Source organism: Oryzias melastigma, linkage group LG23, assembly GCF_002922805.2.
Source record: "Oryzias melastigma strain HK-1 linkage group LG23, ASM292280v2, whole genome shotgun sequence".
NCBI lineage: Eukaryota > Metazoa > Chordata > Actinopteri > Beloniformes > Adrianichthyidae > Oryzias > Oryzias melastigma.
The window spans coordinates 14,260,509-14,266,069 of record NC_050534.1 but is presented as its reverse complement, the minus strand read 5'-3'; the positions used below and the strand labels follow the sequence as shown (position 1 = coordinate 14,266,069).

General features: G+C 34.5%; 1 long non-coding RNA gene across 4 annotated transcripts in view; it reads left to right on the top strand.

Annotated features, from left to right (window-relative positions):
- The window catches only part of LOC112154535, a 40,193-nt gene extending 36,275 nt beyond the window's left edge, over positions 1 to 3,918 (top strand). Inside the window, exons 6-9 of one of the 4 annotated variants that reach the window (XR_002920664.2) lie at positions 3,222 to 3,252; positions 3,373 to 3,474; positions 3,660 to 3,715; positions 3,817 to 3,918. This is a non-coding gene — a long non-coding RNA (uncharacterized LOC112154535). Of the gene's footprint in view, positions 1 to 3,221; positions 3,253 to 3,321; positions 3,475 to 3,624; positions 3,716 to 3,816 lie in introns of all 4 variants that reach the window. The other 3 variants (XR_002920663.2, XR_002920662.2, XR_002920661.2) reach the window with 3 other exon arrangements.
- The last annotated feature ends 1,643 nt before the right edge of the window (positions 3,919 to 5,561 follow it).

Genomic DNA, 5,561 nt, shown 5'->3' with positions numbered 1-5,561 from the left:
TGTGTATATATGTATATATAGACACTGTATATCTATATCTATATGTATATACTGTATATATACATATATATAGTATATTTATGTATATACAGTATATATATGTATATACTGTATATACATAAATATATATATACACAGTATATTTATGTATATACAGTATATATATATATATATATATATATATATATATATATATATATATATATATATACAGTATATATATATATACTGTATATACATAAATATACTGTGTATATATGTATATATGGACACTGTATATCTATATCTATATGTATATACTGTATATATACATATATATATAGTATATTTATGTATATACAGTATATATATACAGTATATATATATCTGCAGAAGGGAAATTAAACCAGAGGTCATTCTTTGTTTTTGGCACTAGAACAAGTAAAGTTAAGCAAGAAATGTCTAAAACAGACCTAAATAATAATATAATTAATAATGTTTAACAGTTTCGCTAATGTTGTACACATCAAATCCAAACAGAAACACATGTTTGAATGCCAAATCAGTAACATTTGAGCATAGCTTTTCAAAGTCGAATTACTGTTGTTTATTCTACTTATAGAACAGTAAAACAGTTTGGCTTCCCACCATCAAGGAAAAAATAAACGGTTCACATGTGAAATAGTGACACTATTGTTCCACAAGGGGTGAATATGAGTGTTTGTTTATGCGGTTCTGCGGTAAACTAGCAACCCGTCTCTGTACGCCGCCTTTGCTCAGTGGCAGCTGGGACAGTCTCCAGTAACCCTTGTGATCCCGGATAAAGCGTATCTGGATAATGGGAGGCTGTCGGGGACCAGCTCTGAGCTGCAGTCTGCACCTGTTCTGACTCAAACTAGAGCAAAAACTAAAGGTCTAATGGATATGTGTCAAACTCAATCACACAGGAGGACAAAATCCAAAACACACCTCAGGTCAGGATAAAACTAAAATTTAAAAAATTTAAAAACAACTTTTTAACATTACTTTGAATAAAAACAGGCAGGAATATTATTAAATAAACTTCAACCTTAAATAACTTAAAATATTTTAATAATTCAATATTTTACTCTCCATAAAAATGTAGAGTCTGGCCTTGACTTTGACTCTTGTGGTCAAAGGGTTTACATTTGTTTTCTTTTTCCTTCTTTTTCCTAAGCACATTAGAGCTGAAGGCCTTTTGTGTTGGACATATTTTACTGTTAAAATAGATGGTTATTAAATCTCCTGATACTCAAGTTATATATTTGTATAAACAACTTTTGTAATTCTTTTTCTTTATCTTTCTTAATCCTTTTTTTGTTGAACAGGACAAAAACGAAGAAGAGGGAAGAGGTTACTTTTGGCTTTAACCAGTTTTATAAACAATTAGTTATCCTTGAACAGTAAAATGATAAAAAATAAGTTTTTTTCCAGTAAATGTTACATCTAAAACCCCAAAACACAAGTTTTAACTAAACTAATTTGTGTATTTTTATCAGCTCAGCAGCTCATTTTATCAGCTCTTTTGTGTAATATGGCATTTAGCTAATATTTCAGCTACGCGCTAACTGTTTTTGGCTAATTTAGGCTTTTTCCCCAATTCTTAGGCTATTTGGAGGTTAGCTACATGCTATCTGTTTTGGCTAAATTCGATTTTTCCCCCCGTTTTTTAGGCTGATTTGGCGTTTTGCTAATGTATTAGCCACAAATAAGCTGTTTTGGCTAGTTTAATCTTTTTTTCAGTTTTTTAGGGCAATTTGGAGTTTAGCAAATATTTTAGTCTTATGCTATCTTTTTTTTGGCTAAATTAGCCATTTTATAAGCTTTTTTTTTGCAATTTCGCATTTAGCTAATATTTCAGCTACGTGCTAGCTGTTTTTGGCTAATTTAGGCTTTTTCACAATTTCTTAGGCTATTTGGAGTTTAGCTAATATTTTCGCTACATGCTATCTGTTTTGGGTAATTTAGATTTTTTTTCCTGTTTTTTAGGCTAATTTGGCATTTTGCTAATGTATTAGCCTCAAGCAAGCTTTTTTGGCTAGTTTAATCTTTTTTCAGTTTTTTAGGGCAATTTGGAGTTTAGCAAATATTTTATTCTTATGCTAGCTTTTTTGGCTAAATTAAACATTTTACCAGCTTTTTTTTTTTTTGTAATTTGTCATTTAGCTAATAATTCAGCCACGTGTTAACTGTTCTAGGCTAATTATGCTTTTTCCCTATTTTTAGTCTATTTGGAGTTCAGTGAATATTTCAGCTACATCCTAGCTGTTTGGCTAATTTAGATTTTTTTCCCCAATTTCTTAGGCTAATTTGGATTTTGCCAATATATTAGCTAGCTATCAGCTTCAGTGTTTTTAACTATCAGCTTCAGCCATTTCCGCTATCAGCTTCAGCGTTTTTAGTTATCAGTTTCAGCATCTACAGATATCAGCACTAGCATCTCCACATTCAGCTTACAGCATTCACCCTAGCATTGTTGTGGGGAATGCTATAAATCTAGTTTTTAAAATGTTTTCGCATTTTTTTCTATTAAGATAACAGAAATTGATTATTTACAATTTGGCTATGTGTGACTTTCTGGAAAACCGTAAATGTTTAGGTTAAGGCGGTGATTGTTACACTGTTTCTGTTTCCCTATAAACCGACCCCGGCCCCCCATCAGAGAAGAAAACAAGGTTAAGAACCCCTGATTTAAAACATGCAAAATCCTCCAGAAGGACACAAAAGGTACAAAGACATATATTTTTATGCAATTAACACAAAATTATTCTTCCTTGGGTTCAGTACAGTGATTAAGAGAATTTCTCTTGTTACAAAAGGTTCAACAATTAATTGTGTGTATTTGTAACCCTTTGTAATGCAAGATGATGGAAATTTAGGGTCAACAAGGGAGCAGTTACACTCAAATGTAGCTAAAACAACCACAATGTGGCAGATATACAGTATGTGTGTGTGTGTGGTTGAACAAATGTAACCTGATTCTGGTAACCAGATAACTCACACTGTGCTGTGGTCATTAAATTTAAATATGCTTTTGCGGCCATGAGGCTCCATCTTATTTTTTAACTTTCAAACCTATGACTTAAAAAATAAAAGTATAATTAAAAGAATTTGCAGATAAAGAGGTTTAATTATAAATATTTTTTAAAATACAAATTGGTGTAGAAATGATTTTTTCGAGGTGCATAAAATACCTGTCTTAAAGCGTCCTCTCCTCACAGGCAGCATTCGGTGAAGAAAAGAACCTCCCAGGTGACGCTGAGCTTCACGCCGATGTTTAATTTCTGCTACATTAGAGCTGAGCCTTTCTTATCCATTTAGCATCCCGACACGCCTCTAAATCCACCGTTTCCTCTGACCGCCCCGACGCAGGGGACTAAAAATATGCTGCAAGTCACAGAGCACTCCTGGCTCCAGCCATCCTCGTGCACGTCGTGGGCGTGCTCTGTCAGACGGATGCAGGGACACTCTCAGGTAATCCTCTTTTCTTCTAAAGGATAGGCCAATCGCTGACCGCCGTGCACGCTAAGCTGTGTTCCTGTGCACACTTATCACAGTTGAGAATCTATAAGTCATGTTCAAAAAAGGGCACTTTCTCTGAATCACTTATTTTCTGCCTTTAAGGTTGCATGAAACAACCATCTGTTGCTCCATTTCAGAGGCAAAAGTATAGCAAGAATCCCCGGGGGCTCTGAAGAAATGGGACACGCCGGGGGTAAAGCTTCTCACCAGTTAAAATCTGTAATATTTATTTCTCCCCGAGGACACAAAGAGTCAAACACAAAGTTATGTAAGCGTCTTTTGTTTCATCTGCAGCACAGATGAGAAGGACGTGTGACTTGAGCTGGCATGAAGCTCAAGCTGACGCCTGTCTGGGACTTTCTGCAGCGTGGAATAAATGTATTAAATATCAACTGAGCACAACACGCCACTAAGTGTGAGTCGTAGAAGACCAGAAGAACGTTAAGGTGCTGGATGGAGAGAAGGGCATAGGAAGGAGACTTCACGTTGTTAGCAGGACTCTTAATAGGATTTACTGGTTGTTGTCTCAAAGCCAATCTCTAAAGCCAAAGGGTCCAGAGGCTGATTGATGCAGGAACAGCTGAATAGTACATTTATTGAGAGAAGAAGGTGTTTTCTTAGGGCTGGCTCTTTCTTTCTGCACTTACCAGCTGTTGAAGCTCCATTTTATTCCAGTTGTTCCACTCCGAGTATGGAGCCTATTCAGACTGAGGAAACTCGGAGTTCAGTCCGATTGAAAACAAACCCAGACCACCTTTAAAGATGGGTCCCAGACCTGTTCCTGGACCAAGGTCTGCTTGGATTTTCAGACTGAAAATTTGTTCTGGATTATTGGCGGGAACAAACTCTGGTTCACTGTAAACGGACCAAATGAGTGCAGTCTGAATACACCTGTCAAAATAATTTCTGCAAAGACAGACACTTTTAGGATTAAAGAAGCAAACAATAAGCCAGAGTAAGATTTTCCCACGAGGAGACCTGTGTCGGTTTGATCGATGATCACCAAATCTGCCACAAGTTTAAAGAGACCCTTCCTTTATTAGAATTTTGGTTGCCTAGGTTACAGAAAAGACTAAGGTTGTGTCTAAATCCCCCCGATATTCCCTAACTACTAAAAAAGTATTTAGTGCGGGATTATCTGGTGTACTGCATTTTAAAGGTAATTCTTTTCAACCTCAATTTGATCTCTTACATTATTTGTCAAAGTCAAGGCCCAAATCCGGCCCGCCGGGTAATTATATCCGGTCCTTCAGATCATTTTATTTTATTGTTATTTATGGCCAGATGTTATCTTGTGCTTATTTTAAAGTTGTATAATTTTGACAAAACTTATTATTTTTATGGAGAGTAAAATATTGAAAGTTATTTAAGGTTTAAGTTGATTTATTCTGGAATAATACTTTTTTTTTATTCATAATTATGTTAAAAAGTTACAGTTTTAAAGTATTAAAAATTTTAATTCTACTAGCTTTTTTGAAATATTTTGCGTTAGCTATTATATTTTTAAGGCTGCTTTGGAGTTCAGCTAATATTTCAGCTACATCTTAGCTGTTTTGGCTAATTAAGGCTTTTCAAAGGCTGTTTTTGGAATTTAGCTAATATTTAGCCTTCATGCTAGCATTTTAGGCTGATTTAGGCTTTTTTAGGCTGTTTTGGAGTTATGTAAGCTAATATTTTGGCTACATGCTAGCTATTTTCGCTAATAACTAGCTGTTTAGGCTAATTCTGTTTTTTTCAGTGCTTTTAGGCTATTTTGGAGTTTAGCTGTTTTTCAGATACATGCTAGCTGTTTTGGCTAACCTAAGTTTTTTTTTTAATTTTTAGGCTAATTTGGCATTTTAAAAATTTTAGATGGCTATCAGCTTCAGCGCTTTTAGCTAATAATATAATAGCACTAGTATCTTCAGCGGCCAAATTCATCTTAAAACATTCACACTAGCATTATCACAGGTCATGCTATATATCTAGTTCAAAATCACGTTTAAAGTCATGTTTTTAAAGTTTTGAAAATATAGTGTTTAATAAATGTTTATCCTGTT